Here is a 13,677-nt window from a genome sequence, read left to right on the forward strand (position 1 = left end):
TGTAGGTTAGTCCACGTCCTCTGACAAGCAGACACCATCGCAGCACCGTTGGTAAAGGATCTCCACGGGGGGCTGTCTGTGTGAGCCACCATGGCTAGGGGGCTTGAGAATCACGTCTGAGTGGGGAAAGCCTGGGTCAAAGCTGGACCACCGTGTGGCCTCAGGAAAGGTCAGCGAAACCCCTGGGGAGCCTTAGAGCAGAGTCACTGGCAGAGGACCCTGTGTCTCCCGGGAACAGACCTGCCTCAGTATCCCTCCTCACTCAGTCATTGCCTGGGGCAGCCCGTGGGGAAGCCAGACCTCCCCAAACATCCCTGGATGTCAGAGCAGCAGCCGGAGCCCTGGGGGAGTCATGCTCCCTGTTGGTAAAGGGCTGCAAGCTCGTTCTGGTGGCTACCACAAGTTTCTGGAACATTTATAGAAACTTAAACCAAGCAGTGTCCCCAGGACTACCCCAAGCCAGGCTCCAAAGTCCACCTGCCTTTGGGCACTGGCAAAGTCTCCCCTGGATCCACCCAGCTGTAGGGGTGAGAGCCTCCGTCTGGGGGTGACATGCACACTGGTCCTGCAGTCGGGCAGAGGAGGAGAAGGAGAAGAGAGATGTCTCCCTGGGCCCTAGGTCCGAGGCAACCTGGACACATCGTCCTCCCTGTCAACAGAGTGCTCCTCTCATCCTTCACATGACCAGCAGGTATTGTAGGAACAGCCTGTGTCTCCATGAGGCTCACCCTGAAGGGAGGTCCAGGGCACGAGTAGTGAAGGCCCAGGCTTTGGGTCAGATCGATGTGGATTGGAATCCTCACCTCCATCTCCGACTCCCTGGGTGGTCCTGGGATCATCAAATTGCTTTGCCTCAGTCTATTCATCTGTAAAATGGGTTCAAAGATATGCCACCTCCTGGCGGGTGGTTGTGGACAAGGAAAGGAGAGAGAAAGAGGCTAGCCTGGATTGTACCCCACTGTGCTCACTCGATCAGGGTGTCCTGTTTCTCACATCGAGGAAACGAGGAAACCCCCAGTTTGTGGACTTGTGAAATGAAGGGAGATAGTGGATACAGACCAATTCACTCGGAAACTGGTGCTGGCAGCTGGGATCCTTACATCAGTTCTGTAAATAGTAACCCTAATAATTACGCCCAGCGCCGGGTCGCATGATCCATCAGTCAGGCCACATCAGAGCGTGTCAGAGTTTGTCAGGTGTATCATTTTTGTTACCTGCATCATTCCCCCACACCCCCGGAACAGGTAACACACCCGAAGGGGGTAATTTCATGAAGGCACAGCTCCCCTTGATCCCCTTGATCCCCTTGATCCTCCTCTTGATCCCCTTGGTCAAGCCCCCAGGAGGCCAGAGGGCACAGGTCTGTGCAGTGATGGAGAGGATTTGGAGGGACACACGGAAGATACCTGGCTGCTCAGGCACCTCAAAATCTGGGACTCCGATGCCCCCACTTTATCTCAGGTTTGTGACCAAGAATGATAGTTCTGATCACGGCTGAAGGTAAGTGTGTGAAGGGGAGGACCCGACACAGAAGCCCATAAGCAAGCTCTATAGCCACACAGGGTCCCGGCTCTGAGTCTCGCGGAGGACACAGGTGAGCAGACAGGCAGTGGCAAAGTCACCTTGGCAGCGACATCCCTGGGGGAGCACACACAAGGGCAGTGCTCGCAGCCTTGGGGCATCCGGGAGTGCTTCCTGGAAGAAGGGATCCCAACCTGGGATGGGAAGGAAGAGAGGAGCGAGTCCTGTGAAGAGGACAGAAGAGCAGGGTCTATGGCCCGCGGGGGGGACACTGTGGCTGTGGAAAGAGAGGGACAGGGGGCTGGAAAGGTGGGCTGGGCCAGGTCACGCAGAGCCTCGGAGGCTGAGGAACTCCGCCTGAGCAAGAGGGAAGCGTGGAAGGCGTGTCCGCAGGTGAGTGACCCTCGCCTTCCGTCCCCAGCAGAAAGGGAGAGACAGGGACCGGGCGCTTGTGTCGGGAGCGACCTGGTGAGCGGAGGTGGAGCGGAGCCGAGAACCAGGGCGAGGAGTGGGAGCGCGGCGTCTGGTATCTAATTTCTGCTGGCGTGTGTGGCCGCGAGGAGCACATGTGTGACCTGACCTGGGAGGAGGTCAGAATGACCCACAAACAGCTGAACATTCCTGATCTTTCTATTTCCAAATCCAGGGGGTGTTTCCAGGAGCTCAGGGACGCCTTCCCACACGAAAGGCCCCCACAGCCACAGCCTCCCCTCCGCTGCCCGCCCCCACCCCGTCCACGCGCAGCTGCCAAAGTGCAGGGGGTGGGACAGAGAGAACTCTGAAGATGGCCCGAGTCAGCTTACTCAGGAGACAGAAACGGGATCCGTCCTCCCGTGGGCAGGCACGGCTCTGGGGGCAATGAGCTGCCAGATATAATTAGCCTAAGTCCCAGCAACAGGCTCGATGCCCCGTGCATATCAGCACCCTCGTCCTGGCATCTGTTTCGGGAGCCTGAGCGCCACTGCGTTACCCTAGGCCTGACCTAGAGCCTCGTGGCGGAGAAGGGCTTGAGGTTTGCCCCTCAGATGTCCCATCCCAGGTTGGGATCCCTTCTTCCAGGAAGCACTCCCAGATGCCCCGGGCCACTACCCTGGAAGAATGAATCATCCTAAGAAATAGTTCGTGATAATGATTAATGATGATGATAGTAGAGATGAAAATAATGCAATCAGGGTGACCATCTTTTATTAAACTTATTTATTTATTTATTTATTTATTTATTTATTTATTTATTTAGAGAGGGAGAGAAAGAGGAGGGAGGGGGGGAGGGAGAGAATCCCAGACAGACCCCCCACTGAGTGCGGAGCCCAACACAACGTTGGGCTCAATCACAGGACCCCGAGATCATGACCTGAGCCGAAATTAAGAGTCAGACCCTCCACTGACTGAGCCACCCAGGCGCCCCGAAGGCGATCGACCATCTTTGGGGTGTGTACTTTGTGGCAGGTACCGAACGTCCATGACCTCATTTAACCCGCCCAGTGATCTCCCAGGGAAGGTCGTATTATCCTCACTTTCTAGTGATGATGGTGAGGCTCAGAGAGCAGGAGGTGAGAAAAGCAGAAACTGCACTCAGGTTTTTCTGGACTTCCAAGCACAGATTCTTAACTGCTACCTTAGGGCCTACTGACCGAGGGTGGCTGCTGAAACGTCCTGTCATTGTTCCAGCTCGTAAACCCCAAACTCCAAGCTAGGATTCTGAGAACTGGATTCACAGGATTCTAGTTGCAAATTACTCGACCTTTGTGCTCAGGTTGGAGGGAGCCTTGTATCCGTGGTGGTACGTAGGAGGAGGGTAGAAAGGAAAATTGGCCCCCAATCTTGGAAGGCACTTGACCTGATAAAGACCATGGAATGAACAGAGCTGGACTCTAATGTTGAGGGATGTGTTCCTGAACACTTTTGCCCGACTTTTGTAACAGGCCCCACATGGAAGTACTCAGACCCACGAAGCATTTACTGAGCACCTGCTGGGCACAGGTTGCTATCGGCACTCTACAGAACGCAGGAAGAGTCCAAGAGATGAGGACTCCCTGGGAGGGTCTAATCACTCACTGAGGCAGGAAACAGTCTCCCCACATAGCGCAGAGACGCTCATCACTGCCTGCACTTCCAGTGGCTGCAGACTGCTGCTCTGAGGCTCCGAGCACAGCAGGTGAGCCGAGAAAGGGGTATCCTCGCCTCCCAGCACATGCATCCACGGCTTTCCCACACCCTCGCAACACACTCTCTGTGTCCTCTTCCAGCTCCATCTCCATATCCTTGGGGTGAGAACAAATCCCCCTCCCGCCCCCCGCTTGTAACTTCAGGGTTATGGGCATCATTTTGGGCAGAAGTGTGTACGGAGGCTGATAGAATCTTCTCTGATGAGATCCAGCCAGCCCAATCCCTCCTCTATCAGAACGCCTTGTTTACCCATTAGTGGCTCTTTGGACACTAGCAGCAGACAGGCTGGCTCCAGGGCATTTAAAAGGTCAAGAATCAAGGGCCCAGGAAGGCAGTCAGCTGGGATTCGGATCAACAAAGTTTCCAAAGATGAACATGGTTTTCTAAATGCACCAGCAACGTGCTCTGTCCCAGAAGAGAAGAAAACCACTGGTCAGAGGTGATCTTCTCCAGGAAGCAATCTTTCTCTGCCACCTGAGATGGCCAGTGATCCTTGAGTGCCCGCCCTCCATCGGAAGCACTGGCTATATCACTTTGACCTTGGGGAAATGTTCTGGGAAAAGCTGCTGCCTTGGAGAAACTGAGGCAGTAAAATCAAATGAAAATCTGCCCTGGTGCTGGATCCCGTGTGGTCCTCGAGAGCAAAGTCTCATTCCAACCAGGAGGAATCGTGAGGACTTAATCGTAACAAGCAGAGCCTTTTAAAATCCCTTCCGTGCCCTGGGTATTTCTGCGGAACACGGTCCACAATACTCCCCTTTAACACAACAACCCAAAGGGGTACGCTCTCTCTTCCCCGTGTTATAGGTGAGGCTCAAAGAGGAGAAGTTATCCAGCTAGTTAAGTGGTGGAGTTAGGATTTGAACCCGGGTCTCTAAATCTAGGCTGGCCCCATCCCTATGCTGAGAGGAAAGAGCCCCAGCCCAGCAGCTGGGAGTGATCGAGGGGCTGGGGCTGAGAGCTCACGGAGCTCGGACTGGAGGGAAAGGATGTATTTGTTCCTTGTTTGTTTTTCCCAGCGCAGTTCGCAGTTTGGGGGAGAGGAGCTCTAACAGGCTGAACTGGTCAGACGGGGGTAACACACGTGGCCCAACTAGAAGGGAGAGGATGACTCACCACTCGAATGGTTGTTAGCTGGCAGGAAACACCATGGGAGAGAAGCTTGTCGGCCAGTATCTTCGAGGAAGAAACTCCCCTCATTTTATAATGTGGAAACTGAGACCCAGATGGAAAGCGTCCTGCCCAAATATGGACTGGGATTATTGGTTTCCTGGTCCCTAGAACACTTCTTTTTCCAGTAACAACCATAATAATAACAAAAGCCGCCAACATTTTACTAAGTACTTCATATGTGTCAAGCTCTGTGCCAAGCATCACATCTATTCCATTGCATTACGTTATATTACATTATATTATAATTGTGATACATATAATTATATATTAAAACTGTGTGATCTTGTACAAGTCCCGTAAATTATGAGTCTTGGGTGGTGGTTGTTTTTTTTTTTTTTTTAATCTGTGAATAGGAGAAACCAGTTATCGGAGCTGTTAAATGTTATACAGAGTTCATAAAGTAACATCAATAAAGTGGAGCGTCTAAATCAATATAAAGGAGGCCTTCCTCCTCCTTGGCTGTATTTCTTATCTATTGCTACATAACAAATCGCCACGAACTTAGCACCTTAAAACGTGTTGTACTTACTCTCTCACAATTTCTGTGCATCAGGGATTCAGGCAGAGTTTAGCGGGCTCCTCTCTTGCAGAGTCTCCCACCAGCCCACAATCTAGGTTTGGCCAAGGTTGGGGTCTCATCTGAAAGTTGAGGAACATCCTGTTTCCAAGCTTATAATTTAAGGGACTCATGTTGTTGGCAGGATCCAGTTCCTTTTGGGCTGTTGGGCTCTAAGAGCCTCAGTTCCCAGCTGGCCATCCGTTAGCCAATGAGACATCCTCAACCTCAGTTCCTTGTCAAATGGGCCTCCCCAGTATGGCAACTGGCTTTATCAAAGCCAGCAAGGGAGAGTCCCCTAGGGAGAGAGGCTAGTTACAGCCTGATACAATGTAACCATAGCCTGATACAATGTAACCATGGAAGTAACATCCCATGCTGTATTCCATATTCTGTTAGGAGCAAGTCGTAGATCCTGGCCACACTCAAGGGGAAGGGATTGCACACCAGTGTGACTACCAGAAGGTGGGGTCACTGGGGACTGCCTTAGTCTCTTTGTGCCACACTAGCTGGCATGGCCCCCACCTTCTGCAGTGGCCTTTACTACTGGCACATCAAAGAGGATGCAGCCTCCTCAGCCCAAAAGGACTTGTTGCCTTAAGACCCCTCCTATATAGCAGACCAGGTTGGCCACCCGCTGGAAAGCACCAGAAAATCCAATGTCCTATCCGTGAAGAGCACTGAAAGGAGGCATGGTTTCACATGACAGGTAAGCAAGTGCCTCATAATCTAATTTGAGGTGTTGTCTCTCCTAAAGGCAGATTGAACCTTGCTTACAAATACATTTATAAAATCCAGCATCCTGGGGCACCTGGGTGGCTCAGTGGTTGAGCGTCTGCCTTTGGCTCAGGGCGTGATCCCGGGGTCCTGGGATGGAGTCCTGTATCGGACTCCTCACAGGGAGCCTGTTTCTCCCTCTGCCTGTGTCTCTGCCTCTCTCTCTCTCTGTCTCTCTCTCTCTCTTTCTCTCTCTCTCTCTGTCTCTCATGAATAAATAATAAAATATATTTTTTAAAAATCCTGCGTCCTGTTTGAGAACAAAGCAGAATCACATAGAACTCAGAATACCTTTGAGCTCAAATTACATTTATTTACCTAGCAAATATTTATTGAACATCTACTTTCTGCCAGTACTGTTCTCAGCACTGGGGATACTGTTGGTTAATAATAATAAGAAGAAAATTCTATTGGCAGAACCAGGAGGAGGGGTGAGAAGAAACAGAGAGTCAAATAAGTGCACAGCACTCTCTGCAATATCAGTAATTTACCATATGTGACTCAATTATAAAGTTTAAACATGAAATTTAAAATCCATGGTTTATTTCCAAATATGAAGATTGCTTTAAAACATTTATTAATAATTCCAGTAATGATTACCTTAATAGAACAAAGTTTCTTCAATATGAAATTAATTTTTAAATAACTATGAAAATCTTGATAAAGGTAATACATGACTTTATACATTTGTTTACAATTCATTGAAATGTTCGATTTAGAATGAGTTTTATTATATGTAAATTATACCCCAATGAAAAACAAAAATTCATTTCAGAGAAAAACTAAGGAGTACCATGCCTGGTGAAAAAAAAAATTCCTAATTTGGTAGTATCACCAATAGATTACAAATTATCTGAAAATATTGATTATGACCACATAGTCATCTTGCTAAAATGAAAGGAAGAAAATACACTTTTACATTATGAATATACAGCAACTTGTGAATTCTATATGCCTTTATGTGATTGCTCATCCAAACAGCAGCAGCCCATAACAGAAGACCATGTCTTGACCTGGAGTGAAATAAGTCAATCGGAAAAGGACAAACATTATATGGTCTCATTCATTTGGGGAATATAAAAATTAGTGAAAGGGAAAGGCGAGAAAATGAGTGAAAATATCAGTGAGGGTGACAAAACATGAGAGACACCTAACTCTGGGAAATGAACAAAGGGTAGTGGAAGGGGAGGTGGCCGGGGGTGGGGGTGGCTGGGTGACGGGCACTGAGGGGGGCACTTGACAGGATGAGCACTGGGTGATATGCTATATGTTGGCAAATCGAACTCCAATAAAAAATAAATTAATTAATAAAAAATAAATAAATAAAGTAAATTCAGTCATCTTTGATAGTTTGCTGATTTTGAATCATTAAATAGCACCCTATTACAAATTTCTCTATTTTGTTGTCATGTGTGGTATATGTCAAGATTAGAATCCAGGATGCATTTTTATGTAATAGTTTGTTAGTTTGCATTGTAATGTTTAAATTTCGGGCATCCAGTGTGTGGGTCTCCTGGTGTCCTCTCTTTTTTTTAAGATTTTATTTATTTATTCATGAGAGACACAGAGAGAGGCAAAGACACAGGCAGAGGGAGAAGCAGGCTCCCTGTGGGGAGTCTGATGCAGGACTCAGTCCCAGGACCCCAGGATCATGCCCCGAGCTGAAGGCAAATGCTCCACCACTGGGCCACCCAGGCGTCCCTCCTGTGTCCTCTTGCCCTGCAGCTCACAGATGTCCAGGGCAGGCCTACCAAGTGGCTCTCCCTCCACCTCTGAAGGTAACAGAGAGCAGTGGTTGAAAGCAAAGCCCCAAGAATAACTACATTACATCCAGCTCTGCCTCCACACAGCTGTGTGACATGGGCAAGCACTCACCACTCAGAACCTCAGTGTCTTCATCTGTAGAATGGAGCTGACAATAGAACATACTTCACAAAGAAATAGATCAGATAATGGCCCATAAACCAGGCAGCAGTGGTCCTGACAGGCAATACACCCCCCAAAATAAACTAGCAATCACATTTTGGTGAAAACAAGGAAGCCCCCAGCTTTTCTTTGTTTAAAAAAAATCCTTTTGGGGTATTTGTGGCCAGCCAAGTCTGGGAGGCAATGCATTTAGGGGAACAGGGAATGCTTCTGGAACTTCAGGTTTGATTAGAATCCAGGGCAGAACTACTGAGAATTTACCCCAAAGATACAGATGCAGTGAAAGACCGAGACACCCGCACCCCAATGTTTCTAGCAGCAATGTCCACAATAGCCAAACTGTGGAAGGAGCCTCGGGGTCCATCGAAAGATGAATGGATAAAGAAGCTGTGGTCTATGTATACAGTGGGATATTCCTCAGCCATTAGAAACGACAAATACCCAGCATTTGCTTCGATGTGGATGGAGCTGGAGGGTATTATGCTGAGTGAAGTAAGTCAGTCGGAGAAGGACAAACATTATATGGTCTCGTTCAAACATTATATGGTCTCGTTCATTTGGGGAATATAAAAAATAGTGAAAGGGATTAAAGGGGAAAGGAGAGAAAATGAGTGGGAGATATCAGAAAGGGAGACAGGACATGAGAGACTCCTAACTCTGGGAAACGAACAGGGGGTAGTGGAAGGGGAGGCGGGAGGGGGCTTGGGGTGACTGGTGACAGGCACTGAGGGGGGCACTTGACGGGTTGAGCACTGGGTGATATGCTATATGTTGGCAAATCGAACTCCAATAAAAAAATATACAAAAAAAAAAAAAAAAAAGAATCCAGGGCAGAAAGCGGAAGAATCAAAGAGAGAACAAAGGCGAAACGGGGCTGTGAGTTAATTGGGGCTCAGCGCTACCATCGTTCAGGGGAGAATGACAATGCGCCGTCCCCCTGGGGGGCCAAGAGCATCGCCAACCCTGGTGGCCACCAGCACCACCCAGGGAGCTGGTCAAAATGCAGATTCCCAGGACTCACCCACAGACAGTCTGAATCAGTAGGTTCCAGGATATGGCCAGAGCCTGAATTTTTTACAAGGGTCTGCTGCTAAAATTAGAGTTTACAAGCATTGTTTTCCAGGGAATTCCAAGGATCCCGGGCCTTCGTATGTTCTAAGTTGTATTCATGTCACCCTTTAAAACATACATGCTCCGTGAGCAGTTAGAAGCCCCGGGTTCTGCATCTCCCCAGCCCCCCCCCCCCCCCCCCCGCCAGGAGGGCGGGAAGTCACAGGTGCCTTTCTCTACTGGGGCCAAGACCAGGCTGCGTCTCAGCAGCAGACCGTGGGGACCAGGCCGTGGGGACCAGCAGCCTCGGGAAGCGGGCCTCGCGGAACAGCGGGAGACACTGTGGCTAAGAACCCTGAGCCCGCAGCAGGAAATGACACACTTCTGGAGAGAACAAATGGTAAATATTTTCAGCTCTGTGGGCTAGACAGTCTCTGCGGCAATTGTTCCGCCCGGACACTGCGGCACCAAAACAGCCATCGGCAATACACAGATGGGTGCGGCTGTGTCCCAATAAAACTTTATTTACAAAAACAGGCAATGGGCCACATTTGGCCCTGGGCCATGAATTTACCAACCCTGGATCTAGATACAGATGGAATGGCTGCGAAGCCCTAGCTCCACTGTGCTGTTTGCCCTTACCTACGTCACCTAGCTTCTCTGAGCCTGTCTCCTCATGTGCAAATTCAGAAAAATAATCGTACCAGCTTCCTGGTGTTGCCACAAGACCCCTCACGGTTTTTTTGTTTTGTTTTGTTCTTTTTTTTTTTTTTTAAAGAGTTCATTCATCTATTCATGACAGACACAAAGAGAGAGGCAGAGACACAGGCAGAGGGAGAAGCAGGCTCCATGCAGGGAGCCCGATGTGGGACTCGATCCCGGGTCTCCAGGGTCACACCCTGGGCTGAAGGTGGCGCCAAACCACTGAGCCACCTGGGCTGCCCCCTCAGGTTTCAAATACAATGTATTTGCCATCATTCTGGGACTCAGTATGCCATGAGAAAAGCCAGCGGTTACTACTGGCCGGTTTAGACTGCCAAGGTTCTGACCATGGCCCTACCCCTTCCCAGCTGGGTGACCTTGGGCACAAGATACAACCTCTCTGTGTCTGAGTTTCTAGTATGTCAAGTTGGAGTAAGAAGAGTTGTGAGAATTGAATGAGGCAAGAAGTGCAAAGTACAATGCATGTGAGCACACTCAAAAATTAGCTTGCATTATTGGTTTTGTTATAGCATGGTAGTAAATGGCTGTTTTATTATTACTATTTATTATCATATCATTTATTACATATATATTCTTCTAGATCCTCACAAGCAAGAAAACAGCACCCAAAGCCTTGCCCATTCCACAAGCCTTTAAGATTTGACTTTCCCCCCAAAACACTGACTGAAAAAAAATGTATTTCTGGGCACCCACACACCAGCTCGGAGACAGCCACACTGAGACCAACAGAACGGGAGCAGAATTATATTCATCACACAAAACATTGACTCTAAATTCTTAACTAAAGATGAAACACAACATCCAGAAACCCCGTGGGAACTTTGAGACAAAGCTCTGGGATAGGAAAAAAAGGGGGGGATCTGTTTTAATAAATAGATTCTTTTTATCTGGTTTTAATCTTAGTTTTACACTGGGGTTCATCCTGTAGTTCATCTCCAGGATTTGCCAATCAGCCTGTCAAAGGCAAGGCCACCTCAGCAAATGGGCTATCTTTTATTTATGCATGTACTGGGGTCTATTTTGATGTGGATTCTCTTAAGGCCACAAAGCCAACATAATTAACTTTGTTCCTTAAAGAAAATTCCAGCGCCTTTTGCAGAGAGGGGTTCTTGAACCTCTCCTCTGCGTCGCTACAACATACACACACACACACCACACCACACACACACGCACACACACGAAAGTCTGAACAGCACTAAAGTAATTAAAGCAGCTGGGATTGATTGGGGTTCTGAGTGACCTTTTGGTAACTTACCTACGCCTGCCATTTAGAGAAAGAATAATTTATGATGCAAGTCAAAGAGCAGAAAACCAAGGCGGACAGAAAGAGAATTCTGATTACCTTCTAGGGGTGAACTGTCAGGAGGGCCCTGAGCCCCTTGTGAGAACAGGAACAAAAGCAGTAAATGTCCAGGTTCGCCCAGACACAGCCGCCTATGGTTCCCAGGGTGGGTCTGTTCTTCTGATTTGTAGAATCCAAAAATTTCAGGGCTGGCATGGTCTTACGGGTCTAACTGAGCCCATGCATTTGACAGATAAGGAAACTGAGGCTCAGGGAGGGGCTGAGTTGCTCCGGATTCGATCACAGGTCACCTATATGGGGATGTGAAGAGTTTACCACTTTATCTGGACAACTGTACTCCCAATGGAGGGAGCTTCTAACCTCAAAATGTGCTTTATTTGTAAATTATAAATACGTTTGTAATTAAAATTACAAGTTACGTTTGCAGAATACAAGCTCCATGAAGCCATGGCTTGTGCTCCGTTCGGTTCACTCTTATAACCCCAGTATCTAGAAGAGCAGCGGGCACAAAGTAGACACTCAATACATTTTTGCGGAATCAGCTTTCAGGAGAAATCACCTCTGGACTTGAGAGATGCATAGTAGAGCTGGATAGGCTCTGTACCAAAAATGGTACCCATTCTGGGGACCAAGTCAATGAAACAAAAGATCTAGTGCCGACAACCCCCCAAGACTTTCCTTAATGCACTCCTACAAGTGCCCCACCTTTGCTTATGCTGTTATCTCTACCTAGGAAATGCTTCACCCATCTCTGAAGCTTCACATCCTATCCATAATTTAAATCCCAGCTCTAATGCAACCTCCTCCAGGAAGCTCTCTTTGCTTTTTCCAATAATGAAGCAATCCCTCCCTCTTTTGAGCTAACTCCCACATAGGCCTTGGGACTTTATTTAAATGTTGCTTTGTCAGGGGAACCTTCCCTGACCCTCTGCATGAGATTAGATTTCCTGACTTACTCTAAACAACGATTATACTTTATTATCTGTCTTTCTCCTTTGAACAGTAAGTTTCATGAGAATGAAGACTGTATCTATTCTGTTTCGCTGTTATATCCCTAGAACCCAGCACAGTGCCTTGATCACAGGAGGCATGAATAAATAGATGGTTGAGGATGCCTGAGTGGCTCAGCGGTTGAGTGCCTTGGGCTCAGGGAGTGACCCCAGGGTCCTGGGATCGAGTCCCACATCGGGCTCCCAGCAGGAGCCTGCTTCTCCCTCTGCCTATGTCTCTGCTTCTCTCTGTATGTGCCTTTCTCTGTCTCTTATGAATAAATAAATGAAGTCTTCAAAAAATAGAGGGATGGATGGATCAATCAATCGATCGATCAATAAATGGTTGAATGAATCAGCTAATGAATTAATCTGTGAATCAGTGAATAAAACAGCAAATGAATGAATAATCAATGAATTAATCAATAAGCCAATGAATCAATGAATTAATCATTTATATGCTAGTCCCAATCTTTGCCATGCTGTTGAACTTATTTCTCAAAGACAGAATAATGCAATGGCTGAAAGTGAGTTTTCTAAAGCCAATCTGCCTGAGATCAAATCTTGACTCGATTTACCACTTCTGTGATGTCAGGCAAACCATTTTACATTTCTGAGCCTCGGCTTCTCCATGGATGAGAACAATCATCCTGCCCACACCTCACAGGACCGTTGTAGCTTTAGATGAGATAATGCATGTAAAGTACTTGGCACATCACATGTATTCAGTAAAAGCTTTTTTTAAAAAGTGATTGTTTTAAATTTATTTGAGAGAGAGCATGTGAGAGAGAGAGAGAGAGCACAAGCAGGGGGAGTGGTAGAGGGAGAGGGAGAAGCAGACTCCCTGCTGAGCAAGGAGCCCGATTCAGGGCTCTATCTCAGGACCCTGAGATCGTGACCTGAGCCGAAGGCAGATGCTTCACCAACTGAGCCACCCAGAGGCTCCTAATTCTTAGCTTTTATTGTTCTGATATTATCTTACTTAGGGAAAGAATTGTCAAATTTATCCGGAAAGCCCAGCACCAAGCATAGCACATGTATTTGGTTCTCAAAAATATCAAATACACAGACAGGTATTTTAAATCTCTCTATATTACGGGAATGTCAAATATGTCAGAATTATAAATAGAAGCTAAAGGAACATGACAGCTAAATGCAATACCTCCTACTGGACTGGATCCTGGAAGAATGCTAAGAAGGACATTGTTGGGTCCATTGACAGAGCTGGCTCCGAGATGGTAAGGGCAAGTCTTGTATTAACGTTAGATTTTCTGAAGTTGCTACTGTAATGTGGTAGCAGGAGGCTATCTCTATTCTTTAGAAATACACACTGAAATGCTTAGGGGTAAAAGGCCATGATATGTGCCACTTATTCTCAGATGTTTCAGGGGGAAAAATATATGTGAGAGAGAAAAGGAAAACACAGAGCAAAATGTTAACAATAGGGAACCATGGGTAAAGGACATTTGGATGTTCTTTGTGCTATTGCTATT

General features: G+C 47.6%; 1 long non-coding RNA gene across 1 annotated transcript; it reads left to right on the forward strand.

The window, feature by feature from the left end:
* Positions 1-1,211: 1,211 nt before the first annotated feature.
* LOC118352429 (uncharacterized) lies at positions 1,212-5,468 on the forward strand. The gene is made up of 3 exons (XR_004809560.2): positions 1,212-1,914; positions 3,444-3,676; positions 4,707-5,468. It is a non-coding gene; the product is annotated as an uncharacterized LOC118352429 (long non-coding RNA).
* The last annotated feature ends 8,209 nt before the right edge of the window (positions 5,469-13,677 follow it).

Source organism: Canis lupus, chromosome 26 (genome assembly GCF_003254725.2).
Source record: "Canis lupus dingo isolate Sandy chromosome 26, ASM325472v2, whole genome shotgun sequence".
In the NCBI taxonomy this organism is placed as follows: domain Eukaryota; kingdom Metazoa; phylum Chordata; class Mammalia; order Carnivora; family Canidae; genus Canis; species Canis lupus.